We start from the raw sequence: 15,529 nt of genomic DNA on the forward strand, positions 1-15,529 counted from the left end.
TCTCCAAGACCGCCGACCGGAGCCTGCCCTTTTTCAAAATATTGCGCAAGGCCACTAAATTTCACTGAGACGAAGAATGCGATCGGGCGTTCGAAGAACTGAAGGCACATCTGAATTCTCTGCCTGTGCTAGCCAAGCCAGCCGTAGGTGAGCCTCTTTGTATCTATTTATCTTCAAATGAGCAAGCAGTCGGCTCGACATTAGTGAGGGCGAGCGGAGAAGAGCCTGTATATTTTCTGAGCCATATTTTAAAGGATACTGAATCTTGCTACACTGGGCTCGAGAAGTTAGCCTTCGCTCTGGTCCTCGCCGCTCGGCGCCTTCGTCCCTACTTCCTGGTGCATACCATCATTGTCAAAACTAATAGCCTGCTCGGACGAGTATTATTGAATCCAGAAGCGTCCGGACGACTTATTAAGTGGACAATGGAGTTGAGTGAATTCGACATTCAATATCAACCCCGCTCGGCAGTGAAAGCGCAGTCCTTAGCAGATTTTGTGACTGAGGTGCAGAATCCAGAGCCGGAAGCTATGTGGAAAATATTTGTGGACGGATCATCCACTCGGCTCGGAAGCGGGATTGGAGTACTGCTGCTCTCTCCCCAAGAAGAAAAGATGCACTTATCCGTCCGGCTGGATTACAGAGTTACAAACAATGAAGCTGAGTATGAAGCCCTCATAGCCGGCTTGCAGGCAGCTCGGCATGTGGGAGCCGGACGGGTGACTATACATTCAGATTCTCAGTTGGCCGCTCAGCAGCTCTCTGGTACTTTTGAGATTAACAACGCTCGGCTCAAACTCTATGCTGAAGCCTTTGAGAAGCTCAGAGCCAATTTCAGAGAGGTCATCATCCAAAAGATACCCCGAGCGGAAAATCAAGCGGCCGATGAGTTAGCCAAACTTGCAAGTGCAATAACGCCGTTCGTCACCCAGTCGCCAATCGAACAAGTATCTTTGGTGGCGCACGTCGACCGGATGGAAGCCCTCACATTCCCAAGTGATTGGAGGACACCCATCATGGAGTTTCTCCGCTCGGGAGCTACGCCATCCGATCACCATGAAGCCCAACTTCTCAGGAGAAGGGCCGGTCGGTTCACACTTATTGGAGATCAACTCTACAAGAAGGCTTTCTCCCGCCCGCTGTTGAAATGCGTGAGCTCGGAAGACGCGGCGTACATCCTCCAAGAAGTGCACCAAGGATCATGCGGAGGACATCCGGGCGGGCGATCACTGGCTAAAAAGATACTGCTGGCCGGATACTTCTGGCCAACCCTGCAAACAGACGCCGCTCGGACCGTCGCGACGTGCCTTTCTTGCCAGAAGTATCATAATTTCTTACACGGACCGGCAGAAGAAATGAAAGCAGCCACTATGTCCTGTCCCTTCGACCAATGGGGAATGGATATTGTGGGTCCATTCCCTATGGCGACCAGACAACGTAAATTTTTACTAGTGGCAGTCGATTATTTTTCCAAATGGGTGGAGGCCGAGCCGCTAGCCAAGATCACCGAGCAGATGGTCAAGAAATTTATCTGGCAGAACATCATCTGTCGGTTCGGCATCCCCCGTCGACTTATTTCCGACAACGGGCGGCAGTTCACAGGAAAATTGCTCGAAGATTGGTGCAAAAGCTACGACATTGAACAACACTTCATGTCCGTGGCATATTCCCAAAGCAATGGTCAAGCCGAAGTAGCCAATCGGGAAATTCTTCGCATTTTGCGGGCTCAGCTCGACCATATGGGAGGTAGCTGGGTGGATGAAGTGCCAGGCGTCTTATGAGCCATCCGAACGACCCCGAAGGAATGAACTGGCATCACGCCCTTCCATCAGGTGTATGACGTCCTCCGCATGATCCTTGGTGCACTTCTTGGAGGATGTACGCCGCGTCTTCCGCTCGGAAGATTTATAGACGCCGGCTCGTCTCTCGATATTTAACGTCGGAGCTCGACGGTCTTCAGCTCGGAGGGTTTATAGATGCCGGCTCGTCTCTCGATGTTTAACGTCGGAGCTCGACGGTCTTCCGCTCGGAGGGTTTATAGACGCCGGCTCGTCTTTCGATTTTTAACGTTGGAGCTCGATGGTCTTCCGCTCGGAAGATTTATAGACGCCGGCTCGTCTCTCGATTTTTAACGTCGGAGCTCGACGGTCTTCCGCTCGGATGGTTTATAGACACCGGCTCGTCTCTCGATTTTTAATGTCGGAGCTCAACGGTCTTCCGCTCGGAGGGTTTATAGATGTCAGCTCGTCTCTCGATTTTTAACGTCGGAGCTCGACGGTCTTCCGCTCGGATGGTTTATAGACGCCGGCTCGTCTCTCGATTTTTAACATCGGAGCTCGACGGTCTTTCGCTCGGAGGGTTTATAGATGCCGGCTCGTCTCTCGATATTTAACGTCGGAGCTCGACGGTCTTCCGCTCGGAGGGTTTATAGACGCCGGCTCGTCTCTCGATTTTTAACGTCGGAGCTCGACGGTCTTCCGCTCGGAGGGTTTATAGACGCCGGCTCGTCTCTCGATTTTTAACGTCGGAGCTCGACGGTCTTCCACACGGAGGGTTTATAGACGCCGGCTCGTCTCTCAATTTTTAACGTTGGAACTCAATGGTCTTCCGCTCGGAAGATTTATAGACGTCGGCTCGTCTCTCGATTTTTAACGTCGGAGCTCGACGGTCTTCCGCTCGGATGGTTTATAGACACCGGCTCGTCTCTCGATTTTTAACGTCGGAGCTCGACGGTCTTCCGCTCAGAGGGTTTATAGATGCCGGCTCGTCTCTCAATTTTTAACGTCGGAGCTCGACGGTCTTCCGCTCGGAGGGTTTATAGACATCGGCTCGTCTCTCAATATTTAACGTCGGAGCTCGACGGTCTTCGGAGGGTTTATAGACGCCGGCTCGTCTCTCGATTTTGAACGTCGGAGCTCGACGGTCTTTCGCTCAGAGGGTGTATAGACGCCGGCTCGTCTCTCAATTTTTAACGTCGGAGCTCGACGGTCTTCTGCTCGGAAGATTTATAGACGCCGGCTCGTCTCTCGATTTTTAACGTCGGAGCTCGATGGTCTTCCGCTCGGATGGTTTATAGACGCCAGCTCGTCTCTCGATTTTTAACGTCGGAGCTCGACGGTCTTCCGCTCGGAGGGTTTATAGACGCCGGCTCCTCTCTCGATTTTTAACGTCGGAGCTCGACGGTCTTCCGCTCGGAAGATTTATAGACGCCGACTCGTCTCTCAATTTTTAACGTCGGAGCTCGACGGTCTTCCGCTCGGAGGGTTTATAGACGCCGGCTCGTCTCTCGATTTTTAACGTCGGAGCTCGACGGTCTTCTGCTCGGAAGATTTATAGACGTCGGCTCGTCTCTCGATTTTTAACGTCGGAGCTCGACGGTCTTCCGCTCGGAGGGTTTATAGACATCGGCTTGTCTCTCGATATTTAACGTCGGAGCTCGACGGTCTTCCGCTCCGAGGGTTTATAGACGCTGGCTCGTCTCTCGATTTTGAACGTCGGAGCTCGACGGTCTTCCGCTCGGAGGGTGTATAGACGCCGGCTCGTCTCTCAATTTTTAACGTCGGAGCTCGACGGTCTTCCGCTCGGAAGATTTATAGACGCCGGCTCGTCTCTCGATTTTTAACGTCAGAGCTCGATGGTCTTCCGCTCCGATGGTTTATAGACGCCGGCTCGTCTCTCGATTTTTAATGTCGGAGCTCGACGGTCTTCCGCTCGGAGGGTTTATAGACGCCGGCTCGTCTCTCGATTTTTAACGTCGGAGCTCGACGGTCTTCCGCTCGGAGGGTTTATAGACGCCGGCTCGTCTCTCGATTTTTAACGTCGGAGCTCGACGGTCTTCCGCTCGGATGGTTTATAGACGCCGGCTCGTCTCTCGATTTTTAACGTCGAAGCTCGATGGTCTTCCGCTTGGAGGGTTTATAGACGTCGGCTCGTCTCTCAATTTTTAATGTCGGAGCTCGATGGTCTTCCGCTCGGATGGTTTATAGACGCCGGCTCGTCTCTCGATTTTTAACGTCGGAGCTCGACGACCTTTTAAGGCTAACTTTGAAGCGGGCGTTCGACGAAGCTATTTGCCCTTTAATCATTTTTGCTTCCTGAATTACAAGTACATAGGCGGCCCAAAATATATACAAAAATGAGTTACATCAGTGCACCTTTCACCCAACTCGATAAGGCTGGAGATGATTCGCGCTCCATGGCCTATCCAGTTGCCGCCCTTCTTCATCCTCCAAATAATAAGCGCCCGAGCGGAGCTTTTCGATAATTTTCCCGCCAAAGGAGCTTCTAGCTTGCCGACGTCGCCGACCGGCTTTACTTTCTTCCAGACAAGATCGCCGACTTGGAATGATCTGGGGATTACGCGCCGGTTGTAATTCTGCTTCATTCTTTGACGGTACGCTATCAGTCAGACGGACGCCTTGGCTCTTTCTTCTTCGACCAAATCTATCTCCATGTTCCTCCGCTCGGCGTTGTCATCATCATAATTCTGGATCCGAGCGGACTCGACGCCAACTTTGACAGGAATAACCGCTTCGCCGCCATACACTAGAGTCTAGAACGCCGCCGGACGGGTAACGTTCTGCATGATCCTCGGCTGTAAAGGCCGACCCATGATGTGTGTAGATTATATACTCTTTTATGCATGTTTTTACGCACATTTACATACTTTGAGCATGCTTGATCTATGCATTTTTATACTTCCAGCTTTCCTTTTAGCATATTTACTCTTTTGGTTCAGAGATCTGCTTTTGTGCATTTTCTGTATACAGGAGTCAATTTGGTGAAGAATCTACATCTTTGGGCAAGCCTTGGAGGAAACAAAGGGAGAAAACACCAGGTCGTGTACTTCACACGACCCTGCATTGGTATGGAGCTCGGGCCGTGTGGAGTTTGGCACAAACAGAAGAGGAAGATGACATGGCCGTGTGAACCTCACACGGCCGTGTCTTGATTTGAAGAAATCAGAGCAGAAGCCTTACATGGCCGTGTAGATCTACACGGCCGTGTGAAGTTTCCAGAGGCCAAGCAGGTGGTGGCCGTGTGCACCACACGGCCGTGTAGCATTTCCAGAGAACAGAAGGGTCCTGGCCGTGTGAGTCACACGGCCGTGCAGCTTTGGCAGAGAAGGAACTGGATATGGCCGTGTGAATCTCACACGGCCGTGTCACGGGGCCGTGTGGCGCCCGATTTCCTCCTCTATTTAAACCCTCCTTCATGAATTGAAAGGGGATCTCTCCCCTTTTGGGAGAAGGCAAGATTTGGTGGTATCCTCCCATTCTTGGGAGGATTTCTGGGCGATTCGAGGGGAGTTCTCGATGATTTCGACTCCGGAGCAAGGATTGGATCCGAAGACGAGGCTTCTTCGTAGATAAGTTTTCTCTTTCCCCCTTTTCTTGGTTTCTTGGATTGGGGATTTAAGAAATGCTTGTAATCTTTATTTCTTCGGGTTTTCTTCCTCGATTCATGGAGTAGATCTTGTATTCTAGGATTAAGGGAGTATTTGTATGATGGATTGATGTAATCTCTTATGGATTTGCCATTTTCTTATTTCAATGACATTGTCTTGCTTGTATCAATTAGATCTTGAATTATTAATGGTGATTTGTGCTTAATTCTCAATCTTGATTGATTGTTTGGATTTCTTGTGGACTTTGTAAAGATAAACTCTCACTCGATCATCCGAGGGATCCACATGACAGGTGAAAGCCCGTGTAAGGATGTTTGAGAGATAATCTTGAAGAGGAAATAGGAATATTCAAGAGAGTAGGATGGATCTTGTGATTAGTTTCTTGTATCTTGATAGATTAATAAGTTGTGGGCTTCTATGTTGATATCCGAGGAAGGCATAGTAATAGGTGCGCTTCTGTGTAAGGACAACGTAGGTTCACGTCTAATTGATCATATTTAGATACATTTCTCAGTCCTTAGCCGGTTATCTATTGCAAGAGAGAACCGACAACTTTCTACAAGTGTTTGGCAATTGAGGGATAAGAATTGGTGAACCATTTACATTCAAGAAATCTTACAAAGAAACCGAAACTCCTAGAATCTCCCTTTATCATAACCTAAAACACTAAACTCTTGTTTGTTGATATTTAATATTAGATTTGTTTACTTTCACTTTGCATTTGAAACAATTGGATAGTTGTTTAGCTAATTCGCATTGAGACATTTCTAGTGCTTATTACAGTCCCTGTGGATACGATAATCTTTTATATTACTTGCGACATTTCCGTACACTTGCAGAGCGTAACAAGTTTTTGGCGCCGTTGCCGGGGATTGCGCTATAACATTAGGAACTATCAATTGAGTTAGACTAAACATAACATTTGTTTTCCTTTCATATTGCATAGTTGTAACTAATCATTAGATTTCTGTTTTTTTACTTTCTTGTATAACTTTTACTTCTTGTTAATTCTTTTTGTACAAATTCAATTCTGCAATTTTGATTCTTTTATTTTTCTTTTTTCTGTTGAATTGTCAATTGCTATCTTGTTCTTGTGTATGCGAAGATCTAACTTTGCAAGGGAATTCTTTCCTTTTGATCCTGAGATTGACAGAACTTTCCATAAAAGAAGAATTCTGCAAAGACAAATAGAAGAACAAGAACATTTGAACATGGCGAATAGACCACTCAAGGATTATGCAGCACCTTATGCAAGAGGTTTTCGATCTAGTATTTCAAGACCTTCAGTGGAAGCTAATAACTTTGAGATCAAACCCGCAACTATATCTATGGTGCAGCAGAACCAATTTGGTGGAGGACCTCATGAAGACCCAAATCAACACTTAGAGGTCTTTTATGAAATATGTGGTACCATGAAAATGAATGGAGTTCCTTCAGAAGCAATTAGATTATTATTATTTGGGTTTTCTTTAAGAGATAGGGTAAAGCAATGGCTGAATTCTTTAGCCCCTAATAGCATCACCAGTTGGGAGCAGTGTGAGCAACAGTTTCTTGATAAATTCTATCCACCAAGCAAAACAGCTCATATGAGGAATTTAATTGCAAGCTTCAAGCAAACTGACTCAGAATCTCTTTTTGAAGCATGGGATAGATATAATAGTATGCTCAGACAATGCCCACATCATGGGTTGGAAAGATGGTTAGTGTTGCACACTTTTTATAATGGTATCAACTATCATACCAAAGTGTCCCTTGATTCAGCTGCTGGAGGGGCACTTATGAATAAAAGTTTAGATGAAGCTGAAGAAATTATTGACAGTGTAGCACAAAATCATCATCAATGGGCAAATGAAAGAAGTGGTGGCTATTCTTGTGTAAACCCAACAATTAAAGCATCAGGGAAGTTTGATGTAGATGCAGTCACTCTTTTGTCTGCAAAATTGGACGCTCTTACAAAGAAATTTGAGAATATGGGGACTAGTGCTAATTTGGTCAATGCTATTAGTACATCTTGTGAAGTATGTGGGAGTTCGGAGCACTCAAATGACTCATGTCCATTGGGAGCTATCACTGCACAAATCAATCAACTGGAACAATGTGATGCAATCATGAGTTACAATCAAAGGCAGAACAACCCATACTCAAATACTTATAACCCTGGATGGAAGAGCCATCCCAATTTTTCTTACAGAAATAATCAAGATCAAGGACCATCTATGGGGGCAAGACCAAATTTTCAAGCTGGGCAACAAAATTTTCAACATCTATCTTCTCAAGACTTACCAAAGTCAAATATTGAAAAGATGCTTGAAGAAGTTATCTCAAGTCAGAATGAAATGAAGCAAGATTTAGCAAAGCTCAATCAGAGAATGGATAATTCTGAAAAGCATCAAAAGATCCAGGATAGTCAAATTGCCCAACTAGCTTCCTCATCATCCAGAGCACCAGGACAACTTCCAGGAAAACCTGATGTGAATCCTATGGAGCATTGCAATAGGATTGAGCTTAGGAGCGGACGGACCTTGGGAGACTCCCAAGTGACTGCTCCAAAAGGGATACAAAAAGAAGAAGAGCTCTCTCCTCTTATACCAAATCAGATTCAAGCTAATGAGGAGAGTACCATTGAGGTTGAAGAGACTCTTCCACTGAACCATCAGAGCAAAGCTGTCCCTTTTCCTCAGAGACTTACAATGCTCAAGAAAGATGAAGAATTTGGCAAGTTTTTAGAAAAAGTTAAGGAAATTTGTGTAGAGGTACCTCTTATTGATGCTATTCTTCAAATGCCTAGATTTGCCAAATTCCTGAAGGATCTCATGTCAAACAAGAGAAGAAGAAGAGAGGTTGAGACCATTGCGCTTAGTGAGGAATGTAGTGCTATTTTGGAGAAGAACACTTCCCCAAAACAAAAGGACCCAGGGAGCTTTTATATTCCTTGCAACATAGGAAAAGAATTTTTTGAAAAAGCTTTTTGTGATTTGGGGGCAAGTGTTAGCCTCATTCCCTATTCAATTTGTAATAAATTAGGTCTCAAAAACATTAAACTTACTACTATGACACTTCAACTTGTCGATCATTCCTGCAGGTACCCTTTGGGTATTATAGAAGATGTGCCAGTGGAGGTGGATGGGAATGTTATTCCCACAGATTTTGTCGTGTTGGACATGGAAGAAGACCCCAGGATTCCTATCATATTAGGAAGACCTTTCCTTGCTACAGCTGGAGCTATAATTGATGTCAAAAATCATAAGCTTTCTTTGGTAATTGGTAAGGAAAGGTTGGAATATGATTTATCTAATATCTCTAACCATGTCTCGTCTCTTTTAAATGCTTGTAGCAGGACAAGCATTTATAAACTTGAGGAATGGAATTTCCATCCTCATGGAAGGCCACCAAACGAAGGAGACAATGTGGTGGAAGATGTTGGGAGAAGATCTCCCAACAAAAACGAAAAGTATATCTGTCCTCCAAGGGCGAGGAAAAGAAGTGAATGATCAAGTTTGGTTGAGCTAAAGACCTTAAACAAGCGCTTCTTGGGAGGCAACCCAAGGGTTCTTTTAGTTAGTTTTGATTTGTATTTTAATTTCTTTTAGTTTGATGCATTCTTTTGATTTTGTTTTCAGGTTAGGTGCAAAACAGAGCCCGGCCGTGTGCTATACACGGCCAGGCAAAGGTTGCAGAGAAGGGAAGTGCTTGGGCCGTGTCATCCGGACACGGCCGTGTAGGATCTCCCGAGGAGAAAAAGGTCTAGGCCGTGTCCCAGACACGGCCGTGCGAAGAATCCATAGAAGAAAGATGGAGAGGTCGTGTCCCAGACACGGCCGTGCGAAGAATCCAGAGAAGAAAGATGGAGAGGCCGTGTCCCAGACACGGCTGTGCGAAGAATCCAGAAAAGGAAGAGGGGGAGGCCGTGTGGATCTGCACGACCCGTGTAGGAGAGTTATTAAAGTCTTCTTTCTACCTTACACGGCCAGATCTTGGCCGTGTTCCGCACACCCCCAACTCTCCAAAACATCTCTTTCTCTCCCAATCTCTTAAAAACTCCTCTCTAATCTCTCAAGATCTCTTAGATCCGGATTCTCCTCCTCTCTAAGACTTGGACTTTTTGTTCTCCTAACCTAAGATCTTTGCTCTTTGAAGTTTTGTTTTTTGAGTTCCATTTTTTCCACCCTAGATAATTCTTCCCCTATCTAAACTCATCAAGATGTCCAGCATTTTGAAGAAACTTCGCAAAGGAGGTGGTGGATTCAGTGGAGACAAAGAGAAGGAGCCATCAAGGGACAAAGGAAAACAACCAGTGAAGGGCAAAGGCAAAAGGACTTCACGCAACGAAGGTAATGACAATGAATTCAATATTGTGTTTAGAAATGATGATCAAGTAACTAGATTTACAATTCTTGTCAATAGAAAGATAGTGTGTACTAGATATATGGACCCAACTGTTCTTGATATGCTTGGAATTAGGGAAGATGTAGATTTGATGATTGAGTTTTTGGATTGGAGTGATATTATGTACACATATTTGCCTACATATCCTCGCCTTGTTTTGGAATTTTTAAGTTCATTGGATGCCCATTTTACTAATGAAGATGATTATTTTGGAAAAATCTCATTTAGATTAATGAATCAAGAATTTCTATGGGCATTTAGTGACTTTAATTCTTGTTTTGGATTAACCACCGGTAGCCCTCGTAGGTTTGATCCAAGGTTAAATTGGAATCATTTTTGGAATGCAATAACTGGGTTAGATCAACCTTATGAGCCTTCAAGAGCTAAGGCCTCCCATATGCAAAACCCCATCTTTAGGTATCTACATAGAGTCATGAGTAAAACTATTTTTGGTAGGGGAGAGAGTGATGGGGTGGTTAAAAAGATAGAGCTTTATGCTTTATGGGCTATGCTTTATAAGGTTGAATTTGATTCTGGTTTTCATTTTGTTCAAACCTTATTAAGATCTGCTAGGGCATCATCGGGATCAATTGTTTTTGGTGGTTTGATTACCCAAATAGCTTATAATTTAAATCTTGATGTTGATGGGTTGGAAATAATTCATGGTAATGACATGATTGACATTGTTGCATGTCTTGCTATGAAAATAATCGTTCGGGATGAGAATGGTTTTGCGTTTCCTAGGAGGAGTGGTTCTCCTTTACCCCTTCCTTTTCCTGAACGGGTAATTTTTGAGTTAGATTTTGAGGATAACCCTTCTATACCTGGAGACATTGAGCCACGGCATGAGCCCTCGTCATCTGGACACCCGCAGCCTTCTAGTTTTATAGAGCCTGCTATGCATTCTTTTGCTTATGGCACGGGATCTTCTAGGTTTGATTTTTCAGATTTTCGTACGTCTCTAGAATCACTTCATGAGAAGCAAGATGCCCAACGAAAAATGTTGGAGGAGCGCTTCTCTTTATCTGATGATCAGTTTAGGGAGGTACAAAATCATTTTCAGTTTACGAGGAATTTTCAAGGTCAAGTGGCTGAGTTTGTGCAGGATTATGATACTGATCAGGCTAGGATGAGAGATTTTATGCAGAGCATGACGATTACTAGCCAACAAGTAGATGCTTTATATGAGTATCATAGATCCTTGGTGAGATTCCAGGTTTTCCTAGTTTTCCTATTGGCCAACCACGTCGTAGACCTCCTTTCCCTCGTCCACCATATTGATTTCATCGGGACGATGAAGAGTTTAAGTCTGGGGGGATGTCATGTACTGTTTAGTTTGGTTTTCAGTTTTCAGTTTTTGTTAGTTTTTCATGTTGGTTCTTATTTTCATTGCTTGTTGCTTTATTTTGCTTGTTTTTGAAATAATCATGGAAAAAATTTTTGAGAACATCAAATCTTCACTTATATGCTTTCTTGGATTCAAGTGAAATGTTAGCACGATTATTGTCTTGATTCATGATGTTCGAATGATGCTAGTAGTAAACTTTGTGTAGTTCTTTTTTTCTATCTTGGGAAGCATTAATAAGCTAAGAATCTTATGGTGATGAGTTTTAGTTTTTGTTCAACCTTAAGGATTTTATCTTCACTACACTTGTGCTTGATGCTTGAATAGTTGATGTCATTGAAATAGTCATGATTCATCTTGTTTGCTTAGTACTTGGTTTCCATGGTGATTTCTCAACTTTCATTTTGGTTACTGGATGAGGCTCAAATCATTAAAGCTCATTTGGAAAAATCAAAATATCCCAACATGTGTGCTAAAAGTACATTTGTGAATAAGTTTTGCACAATGCGAACACTTATAAAAAAAAAAAAGAAAAAAAAAGGGGATATAAAAAACAGTTGTCATGAGTGGAATCTAGCAAGTCACCCCTTTGAGACCGAGTTAGGTTACTGGGGAAATGACTGCTTAGCTTCCCTTGAGATTGAGCACACCTTTGAGACCTTGGGTTAGTTGAGAAATATGAACCAAGTGAATGGTGAGTAAGTGTCTATCATTAAAGGCCGCCGGACGGGTAACGTTCTGCATGATCCTCGGCTGTAAAGGCCGACCCATGATCGGCCGTGCCGATAAGGCTAGAAAAAAGGCAACCTGTGGCCGAGCGACTCCCTTATAAAATATACTTGGCGCAAGAAAATTAGGACCGAGGCAAAAGTTAAAGATTTGAGCCTGGTCGAACAAACAAATAACAAAAGAAGAGAATTCATTTGCGCCGAACAGAGGAAAGACAAAATTTATAATAATATTCGCCCCGAACGACCAGCTTACAAAAGACAGCGAACACTTAAAGAAAGTTCATAAATCCTTCATTCACTATCATCAAAAGTAAAGAGAGAATCAGGGATGGAGCTCATCATGACCGCCAGATCTTCGGGGGGGATTGATAGCTCGGTTGGTACGTGGCCCTTGGTCTTCAGATATTCGACTGCCACCTTGATCGCCTCTTCAAAAGTCAAGGACAACTTGTCGCTGAACCTTTCGCCAAATTCATCTGAACGGACGAAAGCTTTGCGCACCTCCGCCGATCGACCGGGTTCCCCGTCCTGATACTCTTTAAGAGTAGCCTTGGAAGAGTCAAGGGCAGCTTGAAGATCTTGCAAAGCCCCTTCCGTTTTAGCCTGGTCGGCAGAGCGGCCCTCCCGTTCGGCGGTTAGCAAGGCGTCCAAGTCCTTTACCCGCTGTTCTAGCCCCTGGTTCTCCACCTTCATCATGTCCATGTCGTCGATGGCTTTGCGCTTCCGAGTGGTCGCGGTCTTTATCTCCTTGTCCCGCTACTTGACCAAAGCCTCGAGTCAAGCCACTTCGCTCGACAAGTCGGAGGACTTACCCCGTTCGGCTTCCAGCAGCTTTTTTGCCTTCTCCAGAGCGGTCGTTGACTGTCTGCTATCTCCCGCGGCTTTGAGCTTTTTCAGCTCGTCCTCCAGTTCGGCTAGGCGATTGCTGATTGCAATCTGCTCCACCCAATTCTGCAAACGGATAGGAGCAAGTTAGAAACTAAATCCAAATAACTAACATGGCAAAGAACATACTCCGGTCGCCTGTTGTAGATTGCTGTCGCCTAGCTGACCGGGAGTCATCATTACAATTCGGAGCCGAGCATCCTCCCAGGCTTTGGCAAGAGGACCCGTAAGGGTGATCTGCTGCTCGGGGACCACTGGCCAATCAGCAGCCGCCATGTATTCCTCCGACGGAAGGCGCAGGACAGTCTTTATCAACCTCAGACCGCTCAGATCACCTTGGGGCGCAGCTACTTTACCAAACGGCTCACCGCTTGAGGAAGGAAAGTCGCCCAATCGCCTAAGGCGACGCATGGTTCGAGGAGGACTGGCGGGCGGCACCTCAGAGGTAGCCCTTGGAGAGCCGCGCGGCGTGGGAGTACTCTCCATAGAGACCGTCCCGGACAGCATTGGAGCTTCATCGCCTTGCTCGGACTATGGTTCATCAGATGGAGTTGGTTGAGAGGCTGGTTCTGGCTGTCTGCGCTTCCGAGTGGCCAAGGGGGCTTCATCGACCGAGCGGCCCTCCGCCCCGACTTGAGTAGAGGGCCCTATATCGCCCGCAGCCTCGCCGAGAGAGGCAGAAGCGTCTAAGGCTTCAGAGACAATCTGAGTCCCCTCACCCTCTCCGGTAGCCGAGCAGGCTAAGGCCAAGCCCCGCTCGGTGACCTCCCTATTCTTGGCCGCCTTGATCTCAGCGGCTCTCAGCTTCAGCCGCTCGATAGCCTTGGCGCGCCACATGACTTCGGCTGCGGAAGCAAAGAATAAATCAGTTAGAACAAAAGAAGGAGGACGATAAGAGAACTTACTCATGCTGCAAGGAAGGTTGGCTGGAATAGTGGACAAGCCGAATATATACATCACTCCCAGAAGGAACAGCTTGTCGATGTGGTAACGCTGGCCGACCAGCCGATCGGCTGCATGAAGGTAGGCCGGATCGCCCCTAAACTTGTCGAGCTCCGGTTGCGTTGGCATCGCCGTCTGGCATTTGATTCGGAAGGCCGGTGGCTCGGGGAAGCGCATATAGAAAAAATGCTCCTTCCAGTGTTTGTTGGAGGCTGACATATTATCGAAGAGAACAAAACCTATCCTAGATTGGAAAACGAAGGTACCCCACTCGGCTTGCTTAGGATAGTAGAAGTAGTGAAAAACTTTGGGGTCCAAGGGAATGTCGTTCAGTTTAAAGAGAATTACCACCCCGCTCAGTAGCCTAATGGAGTTCGGAACTAGCTGGCCGAGCGGGATGCGAAAGTAGTTGCACACTTGTAAGAAGAATCGATGTGGAGGAAAGCGTAGCCCAGATAAAAATTGATCTCGAAAAAAGAGGACAGTGTCGGGCGGTGGCTCATGGGGCCGATCGGCTGGAGTGGCTAATACTATGTGGTGGTCGGCAGGGATTTCATAGGTCCGAGCGAGGCGCATCGCGTCCTCCTCGTCAAACTGGCTCTCCATGGTCGTGTACCAAAGACCAGGAGCACCGGCGGTCGGTTGGGAAGTGCTAGTCATGGTCGAAACACAGTAAAGAATCTGAGACAAAAAGAGGGGTTCGAACAAAAAAGAAAAGGTGGCAGACTGAAGGGGACAGCTAACAGAAAAAGAAGAAGGAGGGAACGAGGAAAAGGAAGGCTTACGAGCAAAAGGGATGATCGAAAGGGGCTTCGGGGTCATCGGGGAGCTGAGACACGAGGTCGCCGGAGCAGAAAGAACAGTGGGAAGTCGAAGGTCGACGAAGCAAGAATGCGGCGGAGAGAAGAGGTCGCTAGATTTATAGCGTTAGCCTCGAACGGCCTCAGCCGTCCGATTCAGGTCGTGAAGAACGAGGCGATCATCCAACCGCTCATTTTAAACGGCGGCTGTCCCATCGGAGGTAACACCAACACCATACGCTGACAAAAGCGAGATCGCCACGTGTCAACAGGACACGGGTCACATTTAATGAACGCCCCTTACTACGTGCAGTGCACGTGCTTGGCAGTAAGGGAGAGGATTCGGCATGGATTCCAAGGGAATGCAAGGATCAGGCAAGACACCGCCGAACAGGCGAGCATCCCCAAGCCTAGTCGAGCGGACTAGTGTAGCAGCCGTTACTCAGTCAGCTCGGCAGTCCAGTCAGTCGGACTTCGCCTCCTTCGACTAGACTTGAAGGGGAGGCAAGTGATCCGGCGATAAGAATAGGGAACCCCTTCCCGGCCCGACTTCTTTGCAAGATCGCCGGAAGTTTGCACCAGCAGTCGAAGACCCACGTCAGCAACCGGAGAGCGCCACGTGCCCAACGTCCGTTGATTCAGCTTTCGGGCAGGATCAATTCCTATGAAGTCCGTTAGCGAGGTAGCCTATCACTAATGCCCCTCGGTCATACAACACAAAACACACTAACACACAATAACATAGAAATAGAAATAGTGATTATGCCCGATCCCCTACTTCCTTGTGGAGATTTACTTTTCCTTTCAAGGTGATACCCTAGATGTCCGTTAGTGGGGTAATCTGTCACTAGCACCCCTCGGTCATACAATCTAGAGTATCCCCCCTACGGGATTAATAATTCTACACAACCATTTGATAAAACATGCAAAAGATATATATAAGTTTCACACACACATTTCATCAAACATGAATAAGGTATTAACAAGTCATTGAATAGAAACATGGCAAATCCACATAATTTTACATCTTTAT

The 15,529-nt window shown here is 46.2% G+C and overlaps 1 non-coding gene across 1 annotated transcript; it reads right to left on the reverse strand.

The window, feature by feature from the left end:
* Positions 1-6,991: 6,991 nt before the first annotated feature.
* LOC122022119 lies at positions 6,992-7,097 on the reverse strand. Its single transcript, XR_006122855.1, has one exon. It is a non-coding gene; the product is annotated as a small nucleolar RNA R71 (small nucleolar RNA).
* Positions 7,098-15,529: the final 8,432 nt, after the last annotated feature.

Source organism: Zingiber officinale, chromosome 9A, assembly GCF_018446385.1.
Source record: "Zingiber officinale cultivar Zhangliang chromosome 9A, Zo_v1.1, whole genome shotgun sequence".
Lineage (NCBI taxonomy): Eukaryota > Viridiplantae > Streptophyta > Magnoliopsida > Zingiberales > Zingiberaceae > Zingiber > Zingiber officinale.